This window comes from Hyla sarda, chromosome 7 (genome assembly GCF_029499605.1).
Source record: "Hyla sarda isolate aHylSar1 chromosome 7, aHylSar1.hap1, whole genome shotgun sequence".
Taxonomy (NCBI): Eukaryota; Metazoa; Chordata; class Amphibia; order Anura; family Hylidae; genus Hyla; species Hyla sarda.
Window position 1 is genome coordinate 44,924,936 of NC_079195.1, and position 9,697 is coordinate 44,934,632.

The 9,697-nt window shown below is 45.0% G+C and overlaps 1 protein-coding gene across 3 annotated transcripts in view; it reads right to left on the bottom strand.

The window, feature by feature from the left end:
* The window catches only part of ADAM12 (ADAM metallopeptidase domain 12), a 686,181-nt gene that overhangs the window by 665,725 nt on the left and 10,759 nt on the right, over positions 1–9,697 (bottom strand). The window lies entirely within an intron of this gene.

Below are 9,697 nucleotides of genomic sequence, written 5' to 3' on the forward strand. Positions count from 1 at the left end.
CACATGCACCAGCACAGCTTCAGCTATACTGTGATGCAGTACAGTTTGCGTAATCTTCCCTCCCTGAAGACTTGGATGCATTCTCCTGTCTACACACTCTGATCTGCCCCCTGTACCCCCCTTCCCTCTAAGTGAAGGGAGTGAACAAAGAGAGCCAAAACACGGTCAGTGTATGGTCAAATCTATGACAAAAGCAGCAGGCCAGCTAGGTGAACAAATTACCCAGACTCTACAACAAGACAGTAGAGCATTTCTAATCATCCTCCCCTGCCTTGTCAGCTCATTGAGGTTCACAATGTGTCCTGGCTATTGTTCCCCATGACATTATTCCATATTCTAATTCCTGACTAACCCTTGATGATGCATGATTGGTACGCTCACTTTCCAGCCCTGTGCCATGCACCACCCCTTCAGTCTCTGTGCAAAATAGAGCACAAGGTTTAACTATGCATTGAATAATCCTTTAAATTGGGTATTCCCATCTAAGACATTTACGATATATTTACCTTTTGTCAAAAATGGTAGGTGAGGCTTACACTACTGGGACCCCCACATTTTTGTGTATAATAGAGTGTGCAATTGTCCAGAGAGGAGGGGATTACAGATGGGTGGGCACACGTATGGGAGTCTCCACCTATTGTAGTTTGCTGTCCCATAAACAACAATGGAAATAGCCAGGAATATGCAAGACCACATCATACCCTCCTTTTTGGAGTGGTTCACATGAGGTCAGAGCTCCCCCATTTCTTCTCATAGTGAGAAGTTAATAAGATATAAGATAGGATAGAAAGATACGTGTTTATGTAATTGGTATATATAGAGTATACAGTACATGTGACCGTAATTGATTTTTATCATTCATCAATACTGTTCTTGACTAGTAGGGAGTAGATAGAATTATATTGAGATTGTATTGATCCTTACATATAGGAAAGTGATGCAGTCCAGTTCTGCTAATGTAACAAGTTGTCAATAAGGCCAACCTTGTAAAATACATTCAAATGGATGAGGATTAGACTTTTTACAAAGTAAGATAAAGTGCTCCTCACAATCCCTAATTATTTAGATGGGTCTCCTGGGAATAAAATACCTACACAATTTAACATTGCTAGAACCCCCAACTGATCAGCTGTAATCTTCTGGTAAACTTGCTGGTAAGTGCTCAATTTCCCTGCAGTGCCTCCGCAGGGAAAATTAAGTATTGCACGGTCCCCATTTTAATCTTTGATCTCTCCCAGTAATGAACAGACACACAAATGGCTGTCTAGGCATGCTGGGAGTTGTAGTTTTGCAACAGCTGGAGACACACTGTTTGGAAAACACTGCTATAAACAATAAGGAATCATATATGTAGCAAAGTTGAATTTGTATATCAAGCTTTTTGTGACTGCACATCTTCTTGTGCATTGTAATAACAGTAGATTTACCTACATCTCTTTGCAAAACCACATAAAGGGGTACCTTAAAGGGGTACTCTGCTGCTCAACGTTTGGAACCTACTGTTCCGAACGCTGGAGCTGACGCCGGGAGGGCCGGGCGCCGCCTCATGACACCACGCCCCCTCCCATAGACCTGCATTGAGGGGGTGGGGTGTGACATCATGAGGGGGCAGGGCTATGATGTCACAAGCTCCTGGCGCTGGCTCCAGTATTTGGAACAGTTTGTTACAAACGCTCAAACGCTGAGCAGCAGTGTACCCCTTTAAAGTTAAAATGGGCTTGGTCATTAAGGGGTTAACGTCTATTGGACCTCCCAGTGTACCTCATACAGAGTCCACTGGAGCCGGTACAGGGGTGCAGAAAAGCTTTATGGCCCTGTACTAAAGCAGCTGTATTGGGCTTCTAAGCAGTATGTATGGGCCATGAGGACTCTATTACAGTGGTCCCTCAACATACGATGGTAATTCGTTCCAAACGACCCATCGTTTCTCGAATCCATCGTATGTTGAGGGATCCATGCAATGTAAAGTATAGGAAGCTGTACTCACCTGTCCCCGCCTCTCCGCACCAGGTCCTCACCGCTCCCGCTGCTGTTCCAGGGGCTCCCGATGCTGTCCCGCTGCTCCGGTGTCTTTTTCGCGATCCTCCGGTGTCTTGCGCATCTTCTGCAGGGTCCAGGCCTCGCTTTCTGGTGACGTTATTACGCTGCTGCACCGGCGCGTCGTTCTAGTGACGTAATAACGACGCCGGAAAGCAAGGCCCGGACCCTGGAGAAGATGCGCAAGACACCGGAGGATCGCGAAGTGGACCCGGAGCATCGGGAATAGGTAAGTGAACCTGCTGGGGCACATTACACTGCTATCCGACAGCAGCTTAAGCATTTTGCGCTGTCGGATAGCAGTTAATGCGATGGCCCCGACATATAAAAGCATCGTATGTCGATGCTGACATCGACATGCGATGGCCTCTGAGAGGCCATCGTATGTCGATTTCATCATATGTCGGGGCCATCGTAGGTCAGGGGTTACTGTACTGTATTACAGCTTTTATTTTTCTGTTCTTGTTTTTTAAGCTACAATATTTGTATTTTGTGAAAAAATAAAATAAGCAATGGCTTTTGCTACCAGCTGCTAATTCTCCAGCACCCATGTTGGGATAGGGGGGAGTTTTTATAATGGTTGCACCTGCTCTTGGCACATAAACAAGATATAAAGGGATTCAATGGGCTGGGTTCAATTACTGGAAAATATTAGGAATGCGCTAACCGTCGATATTTAACGCCGAACCGTACAATTAGTGATTCAAGTCTCGACTATTCCAGCAATTCGCTCTTCCATCCAGCCCTTGTGGAATGAAAATCCAAAAGAAAACGCTTTTTAGGTAGAAATGTTTCTTTCTTTCCAGCACGAAATCTGTGGAATTTACGGTCTCACCATTGTGCGTGCCAGGTCAGTATCCAGTGTTTTATACTTCAATCCAAAATGTTTAACAGGCCATGAAATATTCACTTGTTCCTCTATTAGAGCTCAGGCTCTATAAAGAGAACAGTAGAAGATGGGATTGACTGAAAATGAATATAACCTGTTGTCTGCGACCGGCAACCCATCTCCTACAAGTCAATGTCCATCTTACATTGTATTATTTATAGGCCAATATACGGAGCTGACTACCTTTCTAATCTTTAATTTTCTAAGCTTTATAGTAGTCGGAGCTCTTCTGCTCATATAGGGCTCCAAATCTCCAGCTTAAAGGGGTACTCCTCCCCTAGACATCTTATCCCCAGCGGAAGGACCCCCGCAATCTCCTGTTTGTTTAGAGTGTTGGGTGCAGTGCCGGAGCGCCAGAGGCTCGTGACGCCCTGGCTGTGCCCTGCTCGTGATGTCACAGCCACGCGGTCGTCACACCCCCTCCCAAAGACTGAGGGGGCATGACCGTGATGTCAAGACCGGAGCATGACTGTGATGTCATGAGCCTCCCCTCCGCATCACCAGTCATCCGGCATAGAGCGAAGTTTGCTCCGTGCATCGGATGTCTGGGGCGCCGCAGCAGACATTGCTGGGGTCGCCAGCGGCGGAACCCCCGTCATCTAACATCTTATCCTCTATCATTTGGATAGGGGATAAGATGTCTAGGGGTGGAGTACCCCTTTAAAGGGGTACTCCGGCGCTTAGACATCTTATCCCCTATTCAAAGGATAGGGGATAAGATACCTGATTGCGGGGGTCCCGCCGCTGGGGACCCCCGTGATCTTGCATGCCGCACCCCGTTAAAATCAGTCCCCGGAGCGTGTTCGCTCCGGGTCTGATTACTGCCGAACACGGGAGCGTTGTGACGTCAAGGCTCCGCCCCTTGTGATGTCACGCTCCGCCCCCCTCAATGCAAGCCTATGGGAGGGGGCGTGACAGCTGTGACACTCTGGGTTTGTTATGTATACCATCACTAGTCGTACAGCGCCATCTGTTTTATTTTCAGCCAGACATAGACTTTATTCCTCTAACTGGGTCATGTGATTACCAGTCTGACCCACAGAAAACCTCAGTGTTTAATGTGTCAAAAGAAATGGTCAGTGCTGGGTCAGCTGACTTTCTGTGAACTACAGGATGACATCAGATTTCTTCTGGCTGCTCACAGACCTTTCCCACCCAGCTCAATCTGTATACTGCAGCTGCTATCTTTATATAGTAGTTATATACCTCCCCTGAGGCTGCGTTCACCTGTTGGATATTTGCTAAATTTTTTACGTGAATTTCCTGAAATCTAAGAAAAATGTAATCGCATTTACTGTGATTACATACATTGCTGTCAAAGCGTATCATTAGCGGTTTTTTTATGTCGTAAATGCATCATCAACGATTTTGGAAGTCACAGCAATACGGACAAAATGTGGTAAGAATGCTACAAAAGTGCGGTAAAAACACAACATGTGAACATAGCCTGAATATGTAAAATCTTCATAAAGCACAAGGAATAAAAGTTACGATTATAGGTCAAATAACTTTTATCTCATGAGTGTCAAAACTGCACAAATGTGAACTAACCTTAGCCCACTAATGAATCTCAGTTGCTAAAGTCTAGCTAGGTGATAAGATCACCAGGTACAGTGATGAGACTCTACCCTTCTTTGTCCAAAGCAAAAGCATTCATAAGAAATGTATGCAGCATTGGAAAATCCCTTCAGTAATGGAATTGGAAGCAGTATGGCTGAAAACCCATGCCTGCCAAATCAGATAAAACAGGTAAGCAAAAAGGAAAAAAATATTTGCAGAGTGCTTGAATAAATCCTTAATTTCAACATCCCACCTCCAAAAGTCTAGTAACTTGTGATATCATATTTTTAAAATAAAAGATTCCAGGCTGTTCATTGAGTCATCACAATATCATGTGGCAGGGATTCCATAGTATCATTGCTCTTACAGAAAAGAATCCCTGTTTGTGATGATGGTGAAACCTTTTTTTGCTTTAGTTGTAGAGAATGCCCTCTTGTCATGGTACCCTCATAGAAAATGGGATTCCCGTGTCATTTCTCCCTTCCTCCCCTCCCTAAATATATGATTCTCATCTTGCTCCCTCCCCGCAACCCTCCCCTTCCTAGATATAGACCATGTGATTTCCAACCCACTCCCTCCCTTCTCCTCTTCCCTCCCTAGATATAGACCATGTGATTCCCGTATCGCTCCCTCCTTGCTCCCCTTCCCTCCCTAAATATGGGCCATGTGAATCCAATCTTGTTTCCTCCCCGCTCCCCTTTTCTTCGTAGATATGGACCATGTGATTCCCGTTGTGCTCCCTCCTTGCTCCCCTTTCTTTCATAGATATGGGCCATGTGATTCCCATTGCGCTCCATCCCTGCTCCCCTTTCGTTTGTAGAAATGGGCCATGTTGTTCCCATTGCACTCCATCCCTGCTCCCCTTTCGTTTGTAGATATAAGCCATGTGATTCCCGTCACGCTCCCTCCTTGCTCCTCTTCCCTCACTAGATATGGACCATGTGATTTCCTTCTTCACAAGGGACATGGCTTGCTCTAGAGTCTGCTCGCAAGCCAGGCTGTCACATCATGATGCCCAGACATGGATAGACTGTGCGGATGCAGCTATGGGCCCGGAATAGGCAGGGTTGGTTGGTACCTGACAGTCTGACATGGGAGTAAAAACTGCTGAAAAATGTTATTGCATCAATGCAACGGGAACCGGTTGTTTCAGGCGGACACACACATTTGGGGCCCCTGGTGAGTGTCACGAACAGCATGTGGAGCAATGTTATTTTTCAGAAATCGTCGGATCACACATTCTGCAAGTGAAAGTGTTTTGGCTAGAAAAAAGTGAAGCGAAGTCCTAGGAGACTAAATGTAAAGTCATCCTAATCCTCTCAGGCCTCAGATTAAGCCTCCCCGATAATAAAACAGGGCAATACCCTGCCCCACACTCCAGCTCTTAACCTTCCACAACATTGACTAACATGGATTAATAAGAATCTTCGTCTTTCAGAGCGTCTTAAGACATCGCCTCTCCTTGACACATTATTCTGTACGGGGTAAGCCTCCCTCTCCAGCGGCGGCAGCCAGCACAGACTAGGACGCCATATGTTCCTATAAGCTGAGGTGTGACTTTTGGGAATTTCGCAGCAAGCAGACAGCCACAAGAAAGGAAATGAGCGCCTGCAAACATAACAAACAGACTAAACGGAGCTGATGGACGTTGCATAACTAATGAGAAATTAGGCAGAAAAAATGACTTGTATCTTTTGGATCCAGTACTGGGTAAATGCATTAGACATGGTGTTGGTTTTAACACGGCGCGCAAGACATCATTAATAAATGACATGTATTAACAAACTCAGATTAAACCTGTGTCAACCAGATGGGCATGACTGATCGGGCAGCCTCGCATGCACCCGGGTGCCATTTGTGTTTCATTATATATAAGTTCCATATGCAGGTGGGTGCAGTTATGTATACACGTCTGCTGAGAAGAAGGCCTCTATCTACACAGTTTTATGCTGTTTAGTGTACAGTGTAGAAAAATAGAATATCCTGCACTCACCGCTAAATACAGGACTCGATGCTCCTATGCGGACAAGCCGGAGGACCAGAACTGCAGACGTGCGTGGGCGCTCTGAGCGCCCACGCACGTCTGCAGTCCTGGTCCTCTGGCTTGTCCGCATAGGAGCATTGAGTCCTGTATTTAGTGGTGAGTGCAGGATATTCTATTTTTCTATACTGTACAGTTATGCTAACGCCTATCCTAATATTATGTACTAGCACCGCCGGAGACTCACTGATGTTGTTGTGTACCTGCCGTGCTGCTACACGCCACTCCTACCTGTTAACCGAAATTGAGTGTATATCTAGTGGTACCATCCTCATCATCCTACAGACAATTAGGGGACGTTCACACGGGTGGATTACCTACAGAATTTCCGCAGCGTATTTGCTGCGAAAAATCCGCAGCAGATAATCTGCTTCCATTGAATTCAATGGGTCCGAAGGAAAATCTGCAAAACTGCCTCTATTGCGGATTTTCTGATGACCCATTGATCAATGGTAGCAAAATCCGCTGCGGATTTTCCGCAGCAAATACGCTGCGGAAATTCCACAGGTAATCCGCCCATGTGAACGTACCCTTAGGGTAAATTCACACGGGCTGATTACCTGCGGATTTTCCGCTGCGTATCTGCTGTGGAAACTCTGTAGCGGATTTTGCTACTATTGACTTAAATGGGTCAGCAGAAAATCTGCAATAGAGGCAGATTTGCAGATTTTCCTTCGGATCCATTGAAGTCAACGGTAGCAAAATCTGCTGCCGATTTTCCCCAGCGGATACGCAGTGGAAAATCCACAGTTAATCTGCCCGTGTGACTGTACCCTAATGCTGTTTAGCCAAACAGTTTGATGGAGCATTACTTATATGGGACGAATGCCAGACAACGCCACTCCTAAGTGAGCATAGTCTTTGTGTCAAGACATAGAAGCTTATGTTCTAAACTAGTCCTATGCACTAATTTTACTAAAAACCCATTGTGAAATACCAAATTCTATGTGTGTTACACATTGATTTAAATAGGAACTGTGTAATTCCTAATTTCTCCAGAGGTGGCACTGTAGGGGAATCCAACATACCCAACACCTCTCTCCACCTGAAAAAGTCACATTAGAGAGTTGGTCAGTCCTGGGGTTGGCTAAACTTCCACTAAAGTATATGGGAACCTTTTCTGAAATCATTAATAAATGAAAATTATATATATATATATATATATATGTGGTGTCCCGGTACAGGTTCTTGTCCTGTCCCTGTCTTATGTCCCCTCAGTTAGAGTCCCTCCATTCCACAGGGCTCTCCTGCAGGGTTTACCCTTTACTCGCCTCGCATAATGCATTAAAGATATAATGTATATTGGTCAATATGTATACATCTCTGTACAAGGTTGTATAGTTTAATGTATAGGACCTTCCGGGGTCATGTGATACTGTCATGTGATGTACCCAGAGTTCTCTGGGTTTAGGACCTCAAGGCTTGACAACCAATGGGATTAGTCCAGCCCCCTTAGTATATAAGGGGCTGTAATCTCTAAATTCACTCTCTTCCTGCTGGACACTAAAGCAAGCACAATCAACATATCTCAATTCATGTCAACTAGGCCAAAGCCTAAAGAACCAGCAGCCACTAAAACCGTGAGTTATAAAGCTCTATCTACAAATTCGTTGTGACTACTATTCAACCCAAATCTTACAATTAGTAGCACAGTGGCCTGCTTAAAGCTCAAGACTATTAGTCCCAGCAAAGCCTGTGAGGAACCTGCATCCCGGTTGCCTCAGGAGAAACTGTATATTTGTAAAGACTGTTGCACAAGAAGTTAAGTAAAAGTTCCAGTTATCTCATAAATCCTGCTGTGGACATTCCATTTCTTCCCTGCCGTTTTTGGGCCGGTTGACGGCAGGGCCTTCTATACTAAGCAAACCGCACCCTGGCTTCACGACAAACCAAGGGATAATACCACCAAATCCTATAGCATCATTGCCTCACCCCAGACACCACATATATATCTTATAAGGTGCTGGATGTTTCAGACCTTACAAGCCTGGTAACTGATTGCACAGAGGCACATTCACAGTGTAGGGTCCGTCCCAAGGAGGTCACCTTATCACGGCGGGATGGTCCAAACTATTTGGCCAAATGGTGAGCGAAGCGCCTCAATTTTTCATTTTTCATTGTAGCAATATAGCATTCCATGTTTTCTCTGTATCTTTGTACTAGTAGTGTGCTGCTGTATTCTCCTGTTTGTGTATATTTAGCCTAGCAGCGTGCACCTGTATGCTGGGTCCATGCAATGGTTTGGTATCAGTATGTGCTGGCCAACTTATCCTTTTTTGTGATATATATATATATATATATGATTTTCATTAAAATATTTACAACCATTTGGAAGTTTTTCAGCATCATTTAATCACTTCCAAATGGTTGTAAAAATGTTAGTGAAACTTAGTACACCTGTTTACTTATATGTCAACTACAAATATAATAAAATAGAGTTGAATCATCCCTAACCAAGCCAGAGATCTCTCCAGAAGAAAAAAAATACCCGCCTGCAGAAAGCTGTTTGAGAGTTATTGCCCCTCATCAGTACAGAGTAGGGTGCTGGCTGCTTAGTGAGATACATATCATCATGGGACCCAATGGAAAATGTTTTACCTTGAGGAGAGCGTCCCAAAAGATATGGAGGTTTATGGGTAATGTATGCTCCACTTGGAATTTTGGAAAGAAAGCATATCTAAAACAGCTGTCACACCACCTTTTACCAGGTAGCTTTCTCTTAAAGTCACTGTTTCACTCCAACTTGGTGTCTTAGAAACTGACTGGGAATGTATGCTAAGCCAGAAATCTTCAGTGGGAAAGAATACCTGTTTGCAGACAGCTTTTTTGGGGTTATAACCCCCTTGTCTGTATAAAGTGGGTCTTTATGACATTCCCTGAAAGGGGTACTCCGCCCCTAGACAATTTATCCCCTATCCAAAGCATAGGAGATAAGATTTCTGATCACAGGGGTCCCGCTGCTGGGGACCCTCGCGATCTCCGTGCTGCACCCAACTTTTGTTTAGAGCATTGAGTTCAGCGCCGGAGGCTTGTGACATCATGGCCGCATCATGAGCCAGTCATCCGAGAAAACTTTGCTCTGTGCACTGGATGTCTAGGGTGCTGCAGCCAGTGGCAGGACCCCAGCGATCAGACATCTTATCCCCTTTTCTTTGGATAGGGGATAAGAT